The sequence below is a fragment of the Opisthocomus hoazin genome, chromosome 12 (assembly GCF_030867145.1).
Source record: "Opisthocomus hoazin isolate bOpiHoa1 chromosome 12, bOpiHoa1.hap1, whole genome shotgun sequence".
NCBI classification, from domain to species: domain Eukaryota; kingdom Metazoa; phylum Chordata; class Aves; order Opisthocomiformes; family Opisthocomidae; genus Opisthocomus; species Opisthocomus hoazin.
This window is the reverse complement of record NC_134425.1, coordinates 20,734,328-20,755,616: the sequence shown is the minus strand read 5'-3', so window position 1 is coordinate 20,755,616 and position 21,289 is coordinate 20,734,328. Positions and strand designations below refer to the sequence as shown.

The following is a 21,289-nucleotide window of genomic DNA, read 5'->3' as shown; positions in this document are numbered from 1 at the left end:
ATGCCGACCGCTGTGCACTCTCCCAGCGTGAACCGGCTGGGGGCACACGGGCAGCCCCGAAGCCCTCATGAGCTGTGAGGAGACGGGGCGCTGCGGACTCTGCCCAGAGCCCCGAAGCCCTGAGGAGGACCATAGCTGAGGGGCTCCCCTTCCTGCTGGGGTGGTGGAGGCCGGCGGCTGAGGCGACGCTGAGGAGCGGCGGCCGTTACGCGCGCGGCGGGGTCGCGCGCCCCTCGCACCCGCCTCTGAGGGGCCGGCGGCGGCCCCGCCACCCGCCAGGGGGCAGGCGGGGCGCTGCCGCGCGCGTCCCGCCCTCACCGCGCCGGGGAGGCTCCGCGGGCCCCGGAGACACCTCGGGCGGCTGAGGAGGAGGAGGAGGAGCGGCCGGCCCCAGCCCTGACCGGCCGCCGCGCCGCTGCCCGCTCCTCTTCCGCCGGCCGCAGGTGAGAGACCGCGACGGGAGGGGAGGTGCCCCGGGACGGTGAGGGCCCGGGGAGGGTCGCAGCCCGCTCTAGCGGAGTGGGGCCGACGGCCGGCTCCCGCGTCTCCACTCCGCGAAGCGTGTTAAAAGCGTCGAGGACTTGGTAAATTTCTTAGATAATGGTTATTTACTACCCCTTATCACACCGCTTGGGAGCAGCGAAGAAGTTTTCAGGGCCGCAAACCTTGCTGCAAGTTGATCTGGCTTAGAAAAGGCGGATTTGGCAAACTGCGAGGCCTGATCATTTACGCCTGTTTCTGCCCCCTGGATGAATGTAGAAGTTCTTTGCTGGGTTTGTCTTTGGCGTAGTAATGCACTCGAAAGCCAAAAGCTGGCTCTTATGTTACAAAGTATTTTGGGTCCTTTTTTACTTACACTTCTTTAGTATAACAGGGCTTTAAATTGCTGAAAGAGGTACCTAACTACCCAGGGCAGACTTGGTATGGTTGGCTCATGTCGTCTTTGCAGCTGAATAGGTAAATCACTGCTCATCTCGGTAGGACGTTTTGAGGCATTTCTATAAGAAGTAAGCGCTCTGTGTTAATGAAGGTATTAAAATGCTTTCATGTGTGCGGTACAGCATTTGGTCATTATTGCTAGGATCTTATGTTTGCAGGTGACAGATAAAGTATATCATTTAGCAGGGGCATATCATCACCAACGACCCAGGACAGTATTAAGTCGGTTGAACCTGAGACTTCTTTTATGACCAGTAAGGATGTGGTCAGCAGAAGCGCTGAAGACTGGCAACAGCACTTTGAAAGCATTTTCGGGCATGTAAAGTAAACACACGGTGTAATGTTTGAAATTGGTTCAGTGTAGAAGTCTGCATTTCTCCTGTCAGACATGTTACGTTTTATTTGTGTAGCTGTGTGCCTGATACACTTGGTCACGGCCCAAGACCGTGCTGTGTTAAGTGCTGTGCAAATACAAGGTGGGGGAAATCCATGCAAATGCATCTGAAACCTGTAATTCTGATTCTGTTGTGGTTGTGATTTATTATAGGAAATAGTGTCCTGTGCTGTACACTGCAAAATGAAAATTTCTGCGTAGTCGGAAATTGGATGTAACTGTACCTCCATTAATGACCTTACTGCTTTGTGCTAGGATTCATGATGCAGGGTCAAAAAAAATAAAAAAGAGCTAGGATCTTTGAAAGGAGCTCTTCTTGTTTTTTTTTTTTTTTTTTTTTTTTTTTAAGGAGATATGACCTTGCTTACTTTATGTGTAAAAAGGAAAAGTACCACAAAGAAATTCTATAGCTATTATATATTTTGAGAATAAATAAGAATAATGTGGTGTTGTCATTTTTTAAATATTGTTTCTAAGCAAGCAGGATTCCAGGAGAGGAGGAGAGAGTTTCTAGGAGGGTTTAAGATTGTGTCTAGGTCAGAAATAAATAAAGAAACAGCGTGGTTGTATGTGTGTGTTGGAGAGGTTTGTTTGTTTGTTTAAGTATCCTCACCTTTCAAATGTTGAAACTGATGTGGAAGCTTTTATATGATGCTTTGTAGGCGGAAGAAGAATGTGTTGCAGGTCTGTGGTAAGACCCATGATACAGTGTACTCATGGTATGTTTGTATAGTGAACTAAGTACTTTTGAAAAAAATCTTCATTGCAGTGGTTGACAATAAAACCAGTATTTGCCAAAGTCACCAACGTGTTTCCTCCAGTCCAGAAATTGCCAGTTTCCCCCTATGCAGAGATGTAGAATGGAAAATGCAGAATATATGGAATACCACTCTGAAAACAGTGGGCCAATACTGATTTCTAATGGCTGTTATAGTGTGTTATTTATGCTTCCAGAAGCCATTACTAACAGCAATTAGGGTCACTAGGGGTTCTTGTAAAGCAGCCATTAAACTTCTTAATTTTTTCCTTAATGAAGCTAATGACAACACCATTAAGAGTAAACAAGGAAGATACTCCATTCCCCAGTGTATGTGGATATTTATGTTCTCATAGTTTGTGCTAAGTGAAAGGGCAGGTGCTGGTTGAGACCTAATTAGTTTAGGTGTTAGCCTAGAGACAGATGATCATTGTCTTCTGTTAATGTGGGTGTTTGTGTGATTGCCAGTTGCTCTTAGATTAAAAAGAAAAAAGAAAAAGATAATATCCCTTGTGGAATTACAAAAAAAATCTCTAATTTGAATTCTTAATTTTATTCTTGGGTTACATCTTTGATTTGGATTTAGCATTACAGAATATATCAAAATGACTTATTCTGATTTCTGAAGGCTGTAAAACATAGGCTGAAATACTTCACCCAGCAATTGCTTCCTCAGTCTCATGGTTTGTGTTGAAGCTACATTTTATTTTTCTTGGAAAAAGATCCAGTCTACCTGGATTTGCTTGGTGTTTCGCATTAATAAAATGTAGTAGTCAAACTGCACTGAGCATCTGCAGGGCTTTGGTATTGAAAGTGTTATTTGGGACTTTTTCTGTATAGAAATAATTTTTGTGTAAAAAGATACTGTTGTTATCATTAGAAGTCGCCCTGGGAATTGAGGTGTGTAAGAGCAGCTAGCCAATGGAATTGGTGCTGTCCTCTAGGTTACAGAGTTGTCTGCTTCAGTGCCACTTTGACTCGCCGCCGAGGTGTGAGGATCTGTATTTGCTAGCAGTGAGGGCATGTTGGCTGCTGCCTGCACTACTCACTCGCTTCTGCTGTTCTTTTGGGCTGGATTTGATGCTGTGAGAAGCATCTGTGTTCACAAGCAATTTCAAAGATTTAGGCATACTGTTAGAGTGGAGTTACAGACCTTACTTAAACCAAAAAGGGTTTTCAGATGAAAACTGGGACCTGGCTGTGCCAAAGATCGCTCTTTTCCACTAATTAGAGTGCAGTCAGTGTTCAAATTCTTAAATGCAGTCTCTGTAAAGCGCCATTTGAGGAGCTAACTGATTCTTTCAAAGACGGAACACTGCATAAATAGGGAGATAATCTATTAACCTAGCATCTGCAAAATTTCAAGGTGATTATTTCCTAAGATGACAGGACGTTACAGTGTGAAATAGTTTGTAACCACTGTGCAGTTAGATCATCTTGTATTAAAATGCGGAAGTGCAACTTCTTCCTTAGATCATTATGGTATACTTCATGAATAGTCAATGTCTTGTGTTTGCTGAAAAACGTATTTTATATTTTACATTTTGAAAACAGTAGACACACAGATGTGGAATTTCCTCATACCCTTATTTAAAAACCCACTACATTTTCACCTGGAAAAAAATGCTGTCTTTAAAAAAATAGGAGTTTTATAACACTTTTATCTCATAATAAAAATTATTATCATTATTATCTCCAGAGACTTGCAAATCACTTCAAATAGCTATTGCTGTTGCTTGCCTTTTACATCTTATACCATCTTGTCTTCCTGAGTCATCTCGAGTAGGATCCAGGCTCTGTCTTGCGGCACCAAGCAGCAGGCTAGTCCATATATGCAGGCAGGAGGAGCAAGCGATATATTTGATCTTTCCTTCGGAGGTGTTTTTCTTTGCTTAAGAAGCATAACATAAAATAGTGTAAATATGCTGTAATAATACTTCCTTGCACATCATGTGGAGGTTGCTACTGCGGAGTGTTCTCTGTTCAGAGTTATTAAAATTAAGATGTAAAAGGTGAAATAATTTTGTCTAGGTTACTCAAAGGGCAGAATTTAAGTAGGACATGGAGCATTTTAGTTGAAGCATTGCTTTACCTCAGTAGCTTGGAGTTACAACATCAGTTTGTGTCAAAACAAGTCCTTCAAACTTACTCGTTTTGTGTAGCCTGTTTTCAGTAGCATTTTTAGAAAAATCAAATAAAGCACCTTTTCCGTGGCAACCAGACTGGTAGTTTGATTTTTACAGCATTGGCCCTGAAGTTCATAGGCTTCAGGACAGTTCATCCTTTAAAGACGAAACAAAGTCAAAGCTGGCTCTCATGTGACGCAGGGCTGCACGTACCACTTTTTTTAAGAGCTTCCTTCACAGCTAATGGCCAAAATGTTCCCCTCTCTAACAGCTGTTCTGCAATCCTCATTTCAGTATTAAAAGTAACTTCTGGGCTGTAATTAGAGAGAAGGAACAAACAGGGTGTGTTTAACTTCTGTTTCTGGGCATAAAACTAGGTGAATAAGTAATGCATTCTAGTTAGAAACAGAAATAACAAAGATTACCGAGGCTGTAACTAACGGCGTAACTCAGAGAAAGGTGACAAGTTTCTCTGAATATGGCTGGCTGTTTCTAGCAACTTCTCCCTGAAGTGCCCCAGCGCTATGTGTGTGTCTGTGTTCGCTGTGTATATATACGTTTGCTCTGTGCAGGTAGCTGGCAGGGTCTTCTGGTAAAGATAATTGAACAAGATAATTTTCAGACTCATTCTCCTGTGTCCTGCATCACAGTTTGTGTAAGAGCAGCGATCAGGCTTTGCATCATCTTCAGTTCTGCGTGATGCAGAAGCAAGTGCTGTTTGACATGTGAGTTGTCATTCAGCCCACAACAAAAGGAATGTGTTTTTCTGAGATGCTCCGCAAGTATAGCAACAAATTCTTTTTTTATAATGCTGCCTTGTAAATGGCTGGTTATAAAGCCGCAAGCGTATGCTTGTAATATAATCAATATGAAAATGTTTTAGAAGGACTTTGATTAAGTTGTAGGGTCTTAAGAGTGCATGCTTTATTTCAAGGAAGGAGGCAATATAGTTAAGTGTTTTATAGGTAGATGAATGTAGAAATAGTCTACATGTGACTGTTTAACTTTGTTTTTAATTTGTTGGTTTTCACTCTGTGAGGTTATGGCTAACAATGGTGAGTTAGCATTTCAAGGAGTCGAATAAAATATTTCAGTAGCATGCTCTTAATTTGCAGTGTAGCCTGGGTTTGGGTCATTATTTGCTTAATGTCCAGTCTGCAACATTAAGTTTTCTGCTTTATTTATATTAAAGTGTAATACATTCATACTAGGGGGTTCTTTTAAAGGACTAGTTGATGATCAAACCACCTAGCAGTGACTAATTCTTACTCAGATACTGTCTTCCATCCAAGTAACCAAAATGGTGAGGAAACAAGGGTGCCAATAGAATGACAAAGCACATGGAAGGGCTGGGTAATGAGTGCAGCTGGGAAGGAGCTGTCAAAGGTGGATTCAAGCAGACAGCTCACTGAGGTTTATTCAAAATCAGCTGAAGTTAATGGAAATGGGCAGTAAAACTGATCATTTAAATGCCAGATATTCTTAGCCCCTGGCTCATGTCAGCCTGAGTCCATCTATTACAATATTTCAGGCAGGGCCCCCTTGCTGAAACAAGCTCAAACTTAGGCTATGAGGAAAAAAATCTGATAGTGTCGAGAGAGGATGAACTCTGTACTAGGGCTTTTCTGTGCGTCTACGTCTTTTTCTCTGTTATCGCTACTGAGCTTACGTGGGACTAAATCAAAAAAATAAATTCTAGTACAAAACAGAATTTTGGTTTCAATTTCCTCATTTGAAAGGAAGCTGGGGTACAGCTATCAAAACTTTCTCACTTCCTGATGCTTTCTGCCTGATCTTCAGCTCCTTCTTTGCTGGCACTTTCAGCCTCCTGCCATGAAGGAGGCTGTCGTTTCAGTGCCAGGGCAACAAACATATATATATTTGTGAGATACACATTTATTGGAATGAACTAAAATAAATTACAGAAGACGTGAGAAATGTGTGCAGTTATTACTAGTACATTTTAGTCAGGGACTGGGTTTTTCAGGTGAAAATGCTTTAAAAATCCTTGTCATGGATCACGTGAATGAATCAGTTCTGATACTTTAATTGTGCCAATTCTTAAAGTCCTGTTTATTCCATGTGCAGTATTCTAGTGTATGTAGGCCCTGTGCAGTTTATTCGAAGACAGGACAAAAATAGAGGCAAATTCTGTGGATTTGTAACTTGTAGGATATTGGCCTGCTTGATTTCAGTCCACCATCAGAAGGCAGGGTAGGTGTTGCGGGGTGCGTGAGCTTTTTCCCTTGTGCTGGGTGAGAGGAGCATTTGCGCTTCTGCTCGCAAGGGGCAAGCGGGCAGGCACATCTCGTAGGCTGAAGCTGTGGTGCTGAGGTGCACCCTGTCCCCACGCTGGGCACAGGGCGGCTGGGGGTAGCTGTGCCCCGTGGAGTGCCTGAACAGGCAGTGCTGTGGCTGGAGCGCTGGTGGGGGCGGCGTGGGCGGGACGAGGCCTGGGAGATCTCTCTTCTGGTGGAAACCCTCCGGCAGTGGACTTGTAACCCCCCAAATCTTTTTTCTTTCTCTAGAATTGGCGTAATCTGCCAGTCACTTCACAGTCTTGTGAGCTGATTGATGTTTAGGTTTTTCAGGCCCAATTTTGCCCTATTGTGGAGTATCCGTGTAGTTCATGAATTTAACAGGCTGTTTTCAGCAAGGGCTTGTGTATGTACAGGAGGGCACAGCTTTGTTTGGGAATGTGCTGGGAACTTTAAGTTTCTTTCTGCTCACTGGCTATGTAAAAATGACTAATGATGGCTACGCCAAATATTATTTTTCCTATAGATATTCTTATATGACTTTGAATATAAACACAATAGTAAACGCAATGAAGGGTGTGATTTTTATGGTGTGGCTAAACAGGCTCGAGGAGAAGCTGTCACTAAAAGCGGGCAGCACTGCTCGCTTCCTGCCCGTGTGCTCCCACCCCTCCCTGAAATCCACACTGGTGCTCATCTGACCTTCTGGTGAGCTGATTCATGGAACTAAATTGGCAAAAAGCTGTTTTTTTAAAAGGAAAAGCATTTTTTAAAGTCTGATTTTTTAAAAAAATATTCCCCCCCCCCCCCCCGGAACAGAACAGCCAGGCTAGAGGAAGTGGCAAGAACATATTGTCGAACTGCTGGAGAAACAGCCGGGGACGGTTCCCTCCTTTGACAGTGACTGTACTGTGAAACTGTGTTCCTAATTATCCAAGTAGTAAGTTATACTTCTGCAGATGTGCTGGAAAAGTGACCTGGACTGAGTTTGCATTTGAGGTATTGCTAATTGAATTGTTAACCCAATTTCAGTACTTCTAAAGAAAGCCCTGCTCCTCTGCTTTACTTGTACAGCAGGAAATTAATGTGAAAAGTTTTCACTGTAGTACTTTTTAAAAATCACCTGTAGTTCTTTGCAAGTTCCTGAGGAGTATCTTGTTTTGGATTTAGTAGTTTTTACTTTTTATTTCTAGTCTGCTAATTGTAATACAGTAACAGTTACAAGCCCCCCACTCCCTTTCCTCAGGATGCTGGACTTTTAAAATAAAACAGAAGATACATTGCAGCACTATAGTGACAGTTGTGTTGGAATATGTTGTGATTCGCTTAAGAAAGTGCAGTGTTATTGCACATAACATAATAATACAAAATTTGTAGCTGTTGGAAGGTAATCAAAGCTAGGAGTTGCTATGAGAAAGTGAAAATTTAATTTGATAGCAGTATTTTAGCCTTCAAAGAAATAGAAAAAAAACAGTATAGTTACTTTGTAAAAATTATTTGATGTGGTTCTCAGAGTCCCACAGTAGGCAAAATTCCACACAGGCAGTTTTATTTTCCCCAGTGAGCTGCTGTGTTGATTACTTGCGTGTTCAGAGCTCACTTGCAGAGTTGTAGAACATGGTTTAGTGACACAGGTTGTCAGTGTGAGCAGAACTGCGTGTGGGTGTTAATTGCTCTGGTCAAGTGCAGACCAATAAATTAACGTTACTAGATAAAGGAGATTAAATTGGAGTTAACGAATAACATATTGGAATAATAAAGGGAGAAATTTTGTTTTTCAAGATTCTGGGCAGATTTGGGCAAGAATTAAGAGTTGTTATTTTCTTATATTGGCTGTGTGTTCCATAATTGTTTATCAAGCATGTTTGTACAAGGAATTTGGATGTAGTAGCTAAACTGATTTACCAGAGAAGCGTTAGACACTTGGTTTACATGTTGAATTAATTTTTGTCCTGCATCTGTTCAGGCTGTTGTATTTAGAAATGAATTCTGCTGCACTTGATTTGGACAGCAATTAAATATGGATCCTTAATCAGTGATAGTTAGGCTTTTCTTGGAGCTGCCAATAATAATAGGTATATGTATATATCAGGATACATATACTTGTATAAATAAAACCAACTAAAGTGTAATTTCTGGAGGCTATAGAATCTAAAAGATACTTGTGCTTGTTTCTTTGTATCTTTCTGGATGGCTTCTCATCATGTTCTGTGTATTAGTATCCCAGGCATCATTCTTTGGGCTTGAGCATTTACAAATGGATAACCAAAGTTTTAAGAAGCCCTTGCCAAAAAAAACCCAAACAAACAACAAAACTTATTACTTGCTGGTAAGTCTGAAGAGCGTTGGCTGTAGAAAGTATAGGAAATCTGGGAATCGGAAAGCTGGGAATCAGTAATCAGTTAATTTGCTTTCTCATTTAAACCAAGGCAAGGAGAGAGGCAGCACTTCTCCAGTACAACGTATTCAATGTGCTGAAAGCTATGCTGAATAACATAGTGTTTAGCTGGAGTAGTTGGAAAGAGGGTGGTGTGTTGCAGTTCTTACATGCTATGAAAACATTCTCACTAGAAAAAGAGGGGCTTTCACAAGGGGAAAAAGGCCCGGCTAGGGGGGAGGAGAAAGGATTTCTTTGTCTGTGTCACTGCACTCACAGAAATCGGATAAATGTAGGTTGCAGGCAGAGGAGACCTAATTATATTGTATAATAATACTGTAGTGGATCTGGGAAAAACTTGTCCCGATCCAGAGTCAGGCTAGGATAGTGATAACAGTGAGGTGGGGACTCTTCAGAAGTCCCCAGAGAAGGGGAAGGGCAGCGTATGTCTTCTGGAATCCTGCTGTGTTTTAAAAGCACTTTTGCATGCAGCTACCTAAGGTGTTGAACATCAAATTGTCCAGAAATATTTTTATGAGTTGCTGTGACCTGAGTCCGCTGAGCAGAGGCATAGCTCTGGGCAGGGGAAGCGTGTACATTCCAAGTGGGGAATAGCTCCATCCCTCTTTTTCAGTGTCATAGATGAATTTTAGTATGTTCTCCTCTTGTGTGCTCGTGCTAGTGTCCCCACGATTCATGCCTTCTCTGCAAGACACCAGCTGGCTGTATTTGTGTCTACCCCATACATGACTGCTTTAAGCACCTTGGCGTTCTGGATGCTGGCTCTCTGAGCTTGCTCACTGAGCCTGGACCTTGGGAACAACTGCCCTGGACATTAAAAATCAGTGCTGACTCTCTGCATCTCTTAAAGTAAACTTCTCCGGAGCCCCATCTGCTAGGAGTGCTTGACTGGGAGGCAGAAAACAGCTGACAGTCACAAAGACTCACATAGCTAGTTGTGGGGGCAATTTTTAAAGCAGTTTTCCCGGTGATGCTGGAGATCACTGATAGGTGAGAAATAAATTATATTGCATGCTGTTCCCTGAATCTCCCTTCTTTGGAGTGTTCTTTGGGATTTGGTCAATGCTCCCCCGTGTTCCCATGTCCCCATTCCTGTACGTGATGCCCCCAGTACGGGCTTTCCTTGCTCCGTGAGAAGCATCAAAGCAGACTTTGATTCTCTTGCCGTTCCCTTTGCTGTTGTGACCCTCTGGTCAGTCGCAAACCCTTGGGTGGTCTGTTGTGTGATTACCATACAATATGAGTTCAGACCTGAAAAACTGGTTTTTGCAGGCACAAACCACCTGTTCCGATAAGGGAACGGCCCAGGTGATTGCGGATGGTCTTTAATGATGTCTTGTTCAGCAGCAGAGGCTGAGTGCCACTCCTCCCTCTCTGCAATGCCATACAACTAGCCCTTCCTAACTATTTTCCCCTTCTTGAACAAAAAAAAAGTTACATTTCAAGAGCTTCAGTAGTGTCCAGCTGACCTTCAGAATGTGTGTAGGTTCCTGTGATAGTTGTAAGGAATTTGTGATTACAGAGAAGAGCCGCTTATGATAGTGTTGTTGCCTCACCCACTCCAGAAGCGTATGCAGTCAGGGTGTGTGTATGTCTTCTAACATAAGCATATATTCTTACATCAGGGGAGCAACTCAGTAATTACGGACATGCTAGTTTTTAGACAATAATTGAACAGGTAACAGGTCTGCATTCTAACCTAAGCGGATGACTGCACAAAATGTTGCCAGGGAAAAAGCTAAAATGCCTTATTTATTACCTGTATATAATGTTATCCTAAATAAGGTAAATATGAGACAGGTTGTTCTGCTTTCCTGTACAGGAGGCTAGAAGTTTTTACATTGGCACTTACTATGGGAGATTTTACGTGCAATTAATCCTCATGTTTTAATCGATCTACTAATAATTTATTTGTATAACTAGGTAGGTAATTTTCTTTACCATGGTAGCCTTTAAATTTATTTTTTTTTTTAAATCTGGATAGTTTGATGATTTCGACAGACCATTTGTAGGACATAAACTGTGTTGTATGACTTTTGACTGGAAATGATACCTGAGTCAGAATGATCCCAAGATGTAGTTTTATGTAGTTCTAAGCTGCTTGGGATATTTGCGTGCATTCCCATAAACTATTACTGTTAATTCCTTTCTATGTTGATACGTAGCTAACAGGATGGAAAGGTAGGCAACAGTGATTTTTGCCCACCTGTTTAAAAAAAAGTGGTTTTTTTACAAGGTAGTAACCTGGGTGGGAGCACCCTCCTTGTAATATTGCCAAACATTGCTTTTGGTTATGAGTCGTTCAAAAAAAAAAAAAAGCATTTCAAAACTGTAAGGCTCATCTTTCACTTGTCTTATTAATTTTGATCTATTTTTGGCTTAAGTTGAGTTTTTCTGGGGTCAGGTGCTAAAAGCTTAGTTTAAAACTCAAGTTTGTGATTTAGTGTCTGCTAAAAATGTCTGCTATCATTTATATTCTGATAAAGCACGAATCTTGTAAGCCAGCAGGCTAAATCATTCTTATAACTTCCTTCCTGTCTTAATAGAGAAGTCAGCAAATTTTTAAGCACTTTCCTTGGGCCTGTGACTTACATTTTTACATATATTTCCCTGTAGTGAAATATTAATTTTAGATTTCAAGCACAATAAATGAAGGAATATATGGCTAAGACTATATGCTATGCTTCTGGAATACGCCATATAGTTTTATATGGATGCAGCTACCTTGCTTTTGTACTTTACTATAGCTTGTTTGTGCAAGAAACTAATTTTTGAACAAGAACTAGAGGCACAGCCCTCTCAGTGTAGGAGTACTGATATAAATGTCTGCTTTTATTGATGAACTTCCTGGCTTTTCTTTCATTTGACTTCTGCCAGAATGAGAATATACTGTTTCTTATTTGGAATTTTTTGACCTGGATTTACCATGCGGTCTGAGTTCCTTGATGTGTCATTCACTGAATCATCCCTATTCCTCAGATTGACCTCCTGTTAATCTTTTCTGTAGGGTCATAAACGAAGGGCAAGCTGGGAAAGTCACTCAGGTGCTTGGAGGAGGAGCAGTCATCAGGCCAGGTGCTGCTCCCTGTCTGGAGAGGGGGAGAGTCAGACCTCTGGTCCGGTCTGTATCAGCTCTGGGGAGGTCATGCAGGGCTGTCCTCAGAGTCCCTGGGGAGTGGGGAGGGCTCCACCCCCGTGCTGCAACCTGCCTGCCCAGTATAAGCTGCAGGAAGAAGCATTAGGATTACGCGCATATGTAGCGGTACTTACTTCAGCATTTTTTTCTCATGGTTATGACTTTTATGTATTGCTTTTTGTTTAAATGATAGGTTTCTAAACACATTTTTGTGCTAGCTTCCTGGCTTCATCTCAGCCAAGGGAGAAATTGAGGGGAAATTTATAATCAAACAATGCTTAAAAGAATTGATATATTAATTATAATATTTGCTATCAAGAATGTAATGTTCTGTAAGTCTTAATATTTGTTTATCGTGGTTGACTTGAATCCTTGCTTTATGTTCACAGGACAGATTTATTTTCAGCCATGATGCTGATAAAGCAGAGGTCTAGTATTCATAGTATATGTAAAATATTCCTTGTACTTGGGATGCTTAATTGCAGCTTTGATTTGGCTTGACTTTACTTCTTTTGTGCATCGCCCTGTCTAAGAATTCAGGATTTCAGAGATCAGTGTTTTGGGTGGAGAGTTCAGTGAATATTGGTTTCTGAGTTCATTGTCCCCAGCTATTGCCTAAATATAAAAACCTTTTCTTAATGCTTTCTTAATTTGTGCTTGGTATCTGCTACTGACAGTGTACAATTTGTTTCCTAATGCGACACATTTTTCTTTTACCCCACTGATTTTTTTGGAGCATCACTTGGCCTGTTGGTACCTTTCTTGCACATCTGCGATGTCTCCCCCACCCACCTGTTTTTTAAACTCCGTCTAAAGCTGAGAGTTTGTGTGAAAGACAGTTTTTGCTGTGCTTGTCACTGAGCATATTGAAGCAGTTGTGTCTTTTTGTAAAAATACGCTGGAGCAGCTATAACATTTTGAAACAGAAGTTTTGACTGTTTGCTTGTATTTAATTTCAAGTTATTGTCTTATCTGCGTTTTGTGCTTGAATAGGCTTATATGTACACTTAACAAAGAGACGATGAAATTTCTGGTAGAGTCCAACATGTATGTGCCAGAATACGTTTATTATCAAACAGTAACTACTTAGAGTCATTTTAAGGAGTTGGTTAGATTTTTTTCACAAAAATACATACCAGACATTTTCACTTACATTTTATGCTTTCCCTTCCTCATTTCTTACTTGTTGTAGCTTCTGTGTGCCTAGGCATGGTTACATGATGATAAAGTAGTAAAAGTCTAGGTGTAAGCCAGTGTTTTATGATTTAAATGAATGTTACAGCATTTTTATGTCTGTGTGTAATATTCAGAGTAGCTAAAAATGTAGATATGCCTGTTTTATGCATGGTTTAGGTCACTGAAGGGTTGTGTATGGCTTATGTTTTTCCTTACCCTGAAACATTTGGCTGTTAGCTCCTGGATGAAGTGGGCTGACTCAGTGATAGATATGAATACAGGATTTGTCATATTGTGCATTATATTGTATTTCAGTGGTTTCTGCTTCATTTGTTAAATTTTTGCCTTTGAGATAATTTCATTTCCAGGCATCATGGTATTTCATAATGAAACTTTGTGAAAGTCAGTTAAAATACTTCATTTAAAACCAGCAAAAATGTCTGAGGGAAGTGTTAGTGTAAAAGTGGGATCTTCGACAGGGGGGTTGGACTAGATGACCCACAGAGGTCCCTTCCAACCCCGAACATTCTGTGATTCTGATTCTGTGATCTGGATTTGTAAATATTTGAGGAGTGTGTTACTTCAGAAACATTCTACACACATAAATGTGGCTTTTTGCTTTCTCATTGGGAACTCTTATGTCTTTCTAGACTGGTAATCAAATGCAAAAATACTTGGTTTTGAGATTTGCCTAGGCAAGGTGTGTAAGATACGTAACATATGTATGATGAACTGCAAAATGGTCACAAAATGATATTTTTTCTGTTTATGTGCTTAACTCCCTTTTGACTAAAAGCGTGAGCTAAGCCTTTTAAATAGTTCTTTTTATCTTGAGCCTCCTACGAGTAATCCTCCTGCTTTTCCTGCGCTTGAATACAGATACTTTTGGTGTACATCTTGCTGTGCAACAGTTGGAAGTTGGAAGTAAAGAGCACTTCCCCCGCCTTCCCCTCTCCCCCCCCCTAAAATTACTGCTTTTTAGGCCGCAAACTTGAAGTGTGGTTTAGTGGTGGAAACATAAACCTGGCAGTTAAAAGATGTGAATAGTGTTCATAGGGTGATTCTAGCACCCTGTCACACCCACAGTCACACTGTTTTCTGGCTTTTTCTTTCTGCAAAATCTTGATAGAAATAAAAGTACATGAGGTATTATTTACTCATCTTGGAGGCCCCCAGACACAGCGTTCTGGACATTAACAGTAATTGGGCTGCTGGAAGTTGCCCAAAGTACTGGCAATATGTTCTTGCTCTTACTGAAAAATAAAGTAGCAGTTTTCTTTTTTTTTCAACAAGCGTAAGTCGGCTTGGATCCTGCTCGGCAGCCTGTTGTGAAAGTCATCACTTCTAATAGCACAGTGCCCCAGGGGCCACTGCAGGGCATTGACTGGCTTGGTTCTGACTCAGAGCCTGAATCGTTGACACTGCTCATCTAGAAAAATGATGCAATTATGACTCTCCTCCCAAGTCTGGGAAAGCATCTTGGATCTCCTCATTCACAGCTCCAGGTTTCAGGGATGGAGTGAGCCAGTCTGACTGGGGTGAGTCTTCCCTGCTTGCGTATATTTATCAGTCCCTGTTCTTTAAATTCTTGAATATTTCCTGGAGGTTATGGACTGGGTATGACTAAACTGTTAATGGCTTTTGTCAGGTGTTAAAATAGAGAACTACAGACCAACCTGACTACTTGTTTAGCAAAGGCATTGCCAGGTCTGTTTTCCCCCAAGAAGTTGATCTTTTCTGTTGCTGACTCTTGCCTAGCATCTCTCCGGGCTGGCCCTCATCTCGGGGCACATGTGGGAGCACAGTTCCTTCCTGCGATGGCAGCGGCAGCATTTTCAGGTTAAGGAGCTCTTCCTGCACTCACCTGCACATTCTGCCTCTGCTCCGCAGCCAGCGGCTCTCAGCTGTGGTGTCTCCACTGCCCACGAAGCTGCGCTGCCCACAATCACATAGAAAAGAATCATTTGGGTTGGAAGGGACCTTTAAAGGTCATCTAGTCCAACCCCCCTGCAGTGAGCAGGGACATCTTCAACTAGATCAGGTTGCTCAGAGCCTGTCCAGCCTGACCTTGAATCACTGACCCTGTCTGCCTCTTAGGCAAGGAGAAACAAAACTCGGAGACACCAATGGTTGTTTTTGAGCCGATCTGACTGCGTGTAGGTTTAGAAACAGCAACACGTAGGTAATGAAAGAATGGTGTGGTGTGATGACAAGATGGGAGCAAGTGATGGAGAGGGACAGGGGAAGAGCAGGAGAAACTCGTTGACCAAATATTACTGGAGAAGCCCCTATTGCAAAGCTGTATCCAAGACCCATGGGTTTCGGTGTTTAAAATGAGCAGCAAAAGTTTCCTCTCGAGACTTCTGTTCATTGAACTAATTTAAACTCTGTGTGTAGGGAAGGGAGGGTGGTGATTTATGAATAAACATTCATTTGCTTTAGTAGATGTTTGTATTTGAATACATCCCTGGTAGTGATACCTCTTCCTTCACTCTTAGACCCTTCCCCCGTTATATTAGGGTTTGTGTGCATGAGCAGTGAGTTGTACTTTAGAAATAAGGAAGTGATGGTAATGCTGCATGTGTCAGCTTGAACTGTATGTAAAAAAGTAGTGGTCGTGTTACACCCATGTGAAAGGAATGAATGGAACTTCATGATTTCATCCACTGCTCTGTATTGCCATTGCTCAGAGATACTGATTTCTTTTGCTGCTGAAAAAGATGGCGTTATTTCTCAGAACAAAACATAAATGAAAGATTTCTCCCCCCTTCTGTAACTGAATTTACAGCACTGATTCACTGTTTTTGTAACTGCCATGTCTGTCAGTGTGAGCTGCAGGACTGTCATTCTACTATCCTTAACATCATGCATTCTTATTTAATTATATATTTATTTTTAAAATGTAATCGTATTACACAATAACTTAACTATTACTTTATGTGATATTTAAAGCCTGACATTGCGCTTCCTGCCACAGCTGAATAGATATTTTCCTCCAGGGTTTATATCAGTTTCTGGAAGTACGAGATTAAAGTCTAACAAAATATTTAAGTGCCAGCAAAGATGTTTACTGTAATGCATAGTTGTAGTCCAAAGTTACTTGTGTCTTATACGCATGAGACTACTGTATTCTTAAAATGTCTTGTGAGCATTTATTTTGCTGGCACCTTTTGTGGGTGGAGGATGGTACTAGGTCAGTTCGTTTGGGAGAGAAAAAGGGATACCACATACTCGGAGCCAGCCAGCAGGAAATCTGTGGGAGGGCCAGAAGTTAGAAAATACATTTTGAGTTCTTTGATTTAACCACAGTGATCATCCTTCTCATACAGGGGCTGAGGGCGTCAGAAGGTTTTGAGAATTTGTACAGGATGGAAAGACAGGAGTACAGGCGAGAAAAATACCTCTGGAATTTATTATGCTTTAACCGGAAGATGTGGCTGTTGAAATAACATACTTGGGGTTTTGGCAATATTTGGATTTCAGGCCTGGTCTCAGCTGTGCTGAACAACTTCAGTGAAAGCTCAATGTAATCAGAATTTTGAAAAGTGGGGAAGTGGCTGTGGCACTAATTAAAGGAGTGATTTTTGCTTCCACAGGAGCTCCCTAATCTACCAGATAAGGCTTAGCCAGTGATCTACTGAGCCTCAGTTCTCTCCCCACGTCTGCTCTTCATAGCATGGGTTTTTGTTGAGCACTTTCCCTATGGCTGGCTCTGTTTCTATGTAGAATGCAAAGTCTTTGAATCATGAATTATCTTTTAGGAAACTATCAGGAAACTACAAGGAAAAATCTTGAAAATAGTAATAGACAGAGGTGCTACTAAGGAGCAAAAGGAAGACCTGTTTTAAATGCTGTAGGGTTTTTTTCCCCACCTTTTAACAGTTTTAGCTCAATAAAGTTTATATACTTTAAAAAAAAACCCACCAAAAAAAAAACCAACCATGATAAAGCAGACCTATGCTGCAGGTGCAGCAGTGATCCACCGGATCAGATCTTAGGGCTATGGCTTAAGTCTGTTATTATTTTGAATTTTTTTGGTGTACAGTGTTCATAAAAACTTACTATTTCTTTCGCCAACATTAAAAGGTAAACTCAGAGATTTTACGGAATTTAATTGTATAGTTTAATTACATTTTCATCAAAGGATATTGCTTTTTCTCGGTTTTGAATGTTTACTTCCTAGATTGTAATTTCTGTCGCTTCTAATTTTTTATCTCATTATGCCATTTGATCTGCTTGTAGGTGAATAGTTGAAGTCCACTGTTGCGTTATTAATTTGCAAGATTTTCTGACTTCTTTGGTTGATCCTATAGGATTTGAACTCTGTAGTGCTTTTCACTGGGGCTAGTTTTGGTAATAATCCCTGTCACAACCAACCGGGTCAAGGTACATGTGTAAACCAGACGGTGGTATGCATGTGCTGAGAGAAAGAGAGCTTCTAGACCCACACTGAGTTTTGCCAAAGAGCTTCCACTGGAGCTGGAGAGCTGCAGCGGCAAGGGCAGAAACCATGTATTCTTTGCAACAGCCTTGTAGTAATCATGTTTCTGTTGTTTCATTTAGTTATTTTAAGAAGATGCAATTTTAGATGTGAAATAGTTTGACTATGAACTACTGTTTCCGAAGTTCATAATTAACTTCTGGTACCAGGTAGAAAACCCTTGATTACTGAAACTGAAAGCCACTCCAGAAGTGCTACGTAACCTTTAGACATGTCAGAGCAAGAAGGATTGTACCAGAAACTCTTGGAGGCCTTCTCAGTGGTAGTTTTAAGATTGGCTCTGCATGTGTGTGTTCTTGCTTCAAACTTCCCACATTCAGGAAGTAGTTCCTACTTTAATAAAATATTACTCCCAAGAGAGCAGAACCAGTCTTTGTGTAGAAATCCAGTTTTCTAGGTGTATCCAGAGGAGGATCTAATTTCGTGTGAATTTATAAGACAGTGGTAGCCAAGTTCAAATGCAACAAGAGGTAAAACGAAGAAGGGAAGGCTGTTCAGTGGGTTGTAACACGTACAGTCAGCATGATACTTCATGATGTAGTTTAGAAATTTTAAAATCCCTTTTATAGAAGAAATCTATACACTTTTAACTGTTCTTGTGGTTTTCAGTGTAGTTTTTTAGGTGATATGGGAGAGGGAGTAGTGGCAGTTTTATCTAATATTGTTTGCTTTGTTCTAACTTTCTTTTTTGTTCCTGAGCTTTTATATTATTCCTACAATAAACTGTCTTGGACATTTCTGAATAAAGTAAACTTTAAGCTAAGCATCAGTTCAATTTATATTTCCTTATAATATCACTTAGAATAATATGGAAGTGATCTTTAGAAGATCTGTGTTAGCCAGGCAGTAAAGTAGAAAGAAGCATCTTTGTAATAGTTTTAGTTTGATTTATAAATGACTGTTTATTTAAAAGAAAGATAATGTGAAATATGTTTTAAACATTTCTGAAAAATATTGAGAGTCCTTAAATATGGACCATACGTAGCTGAGGGGGAAATAAATTTAGCAGTGTTATAAAACAGTGTCTAAAGGATCTGCCTGTTAAGATATAGTTGAAGTATAGCATGGTATTTTAATAATACAAATTATGTTTTATGTTTTAAAATACCTTTGTTCAGTTAAAATTATTGTGATGAGATGATTTTTACAGATTTGATATAAAATACTTCTAACCCTTTACAAGGTACACATGATGCCACTATATTTTGCCTAGAAAGACTTCGAATGAATGTCAGTATTTCAGTTCAGGGTATTTATCAGTGAAGTCATTCAAAAATTATGCAAGAGATTTCTTGTAAAATATTTCACTTCGCAGTGTAAATGTGATCAATTTGAACTGAATTAAGATATTTCTACAATTGTGTATATTCAGGGTAAGCATTCAAATTAGAGCTCCAGCAGTATTGGTGTTGCTGTTATGTCTACTAGCAGGGTAAACTCTTGAGGCTTGTGGCATCTTTATACTTTTAAGTTAATAATTAAACTAAGTAGATAATCAGAAACCCTTGGTGCACTGCACTGTTGCTTTAAAGAGGTTTGTGGAGGTATCCACTGAACCAGTCAGAAAGTCTGAGTAAGGATAGTGTGAACACTTTTGAAAACAGTAGTCAAAGCTGTTATGATTAATAATTTCTACTGGTGTTTAAAAAATTAAGCTACTGGTCAGAATGGAAATTTTATCTCATAACTGGATCAAAAGAAAGAAGTGAAAGGGGCTGCGTTTTTGAAAAGGGGGTCAAACAAAACTGATGTTTTGTTAACTTCTGTATAATTTCATAACCACGTGTGGATTTCCAGAGTTTGTTTATTATGCTGGTGAATGATCAGTGAACAGATGTCTTGAATAAAACTGGGAAGAATCAAACAATTTTGGAAGTCTTTGCTGTAAACAAGTGTTACATTTCGTGAAGTATGGTAAATCTGGGATTTCATAGTACAAAAATAATCCATCCTTCCGTTATGGAGTTTGTTATGTGAAATTTGTTTCTTGAAGCTAATGAAGTCTCCCTAAAATTAATAAAGAACTGTTGTCATGTCCTTCTCTTCTTTGTGCTCTAATACTCCAAACCTAAAACAAAGGAAAAACCTTGAAAATAGTGATAGAGAGAGATGTTACTAAGGAGCAAAACGAAGACCTTTATAAAATACTGTAGGGTTTTTTTTCCCCACCTTTTAACAGTTTTAGAGCAATGAAGTTTAGGTACTTTTTTAAAAAAAACTTGATAAGGCAGACCTGTGCTGCAGGTGCAGCATTGATCCACCAGCTCAATACTGTGCAAATAACAATTTGGTAGGTGTGAAAAGCAACTGCTGTTATAGCAGCAAGGTGCAGTGCTCATAATGTAACTGGTTAAATGCCCTTCAGTCAAAATGAAAATGGCCTGCAAACTGTTGCTAGGGAAATAGGCGCCTGTGGTTAGTGTTGAATGCAGAGAGGTTTGTCTGTCTTACAGATCAAAAAATGGCTCAAAGTACTTAGTCTGCGTATCGCTTTACTTCCGGAAGCTTGCTGCTTATCACCAGACTGTTCTCTGTGCCTCTGAGGAGCTTCAGTTACAAATACAATCTCTTTTTTGGTTTTTCTTTTTCTCTTCCTCTTTACATTTAGATGTAAAGTATTTCTCTCACTCGTTTTCCTTGTTTATAATGTCTGTGTATGATGGGAAGTATATTGTCCTCAGGACCTGATCCTGAGAAGACTTCTGGGGAGCAGCGGCTCGGTCCCTCTGCAACTAAAGTGAATCTTGCATAGAACTGTTTATCAGGGGCTCTGGCAAAAAATGTGTTTTCAGACACATCTTTAATAATTTTTAAGAAGTTAGTGAAACTGTGAATTTGGCATAGTCCTCAATTAAAAGCAAACTAGGTACATTGCACATTCAAATTACTACAATTAGCCCCTTTCATAAACATTGAAAGCAATCATTCTAGGTCCTTTAGCTCCTCTTCTAAAATTGCTGAAGAATGTTGTTTCTAGGATGATTTTTAAAAACTGTCATAGTATATTTTTTCTGAAAGGCATTATGAAATGTCTGGGACGCTTCAACTATTTGGGCATCGTCCTCATTTTCCCAACTGGGTACCAGTAAACTCCAGGAACTACTGGAGAGAGTCCAGCGGAGGGCTACGAGGATGAGGAGGGGACTGGAGCATCTCTTCTACGAGGAGAGGCTGAGGGAGCTGGGCTTGTTCAGCCTGAAGAAGAGAAGGCTGCGAGGGGACCTTAGAAATGCTTACAAATATCTGAAGGGTGGGTGTCAGGAGGATGGGGCCAAGCTCTTTTCAGTGGTGCCCAGTGACAGGACAAGGGGCAATGGGCACGAACTGAAGCAGAGGAAGTTCCGCCTGAACATGAGGAAGAACTTCTTCCCTCTGAGGGTGATGGAGCACTGGAACAGGCTGCCCAGGGAGGTTGTGGAGTCTCCTTCTCTGGAGATATTCAAGACCCGCCTGGGCAAGGTCCTGTGCAGCCTGCTGTAGGTGACCCACAGAGGTCCCTTCCAACCCCTACCATTCTGTGATTCTGTGAAACTCCTGCCCAGTGTTGCTCTCCAGACAGTGCTGGTCCATTTTGAAGGAACATGAGGCGTCTCTCTGCTGATTA

General features: G+C 40.7%; 1 protein-coding gene across 2 annotated transcripts in view; it reads left to right on the top strand.

Moving 5' to 3' along the window:
• The first annotated feature begins 325 nt into the window (after window positions 1–325).
• Window positions 326–21,289, top strand: part of ADCY7 (adenylate cyclase 7) — a 62,657-nt gene continuing 41,693 nt past the window's right edge. For both annotated transcript variants that reach the window (XM_075434182.1, XM_075434184.1), the window contains exon 1: window positions 326–443. The gene's annotated coding sequence lies outside the window, so the exon portion shown is untranslated. The remainder of the gene's footprint in view (window positions 444–21,289) is intronic.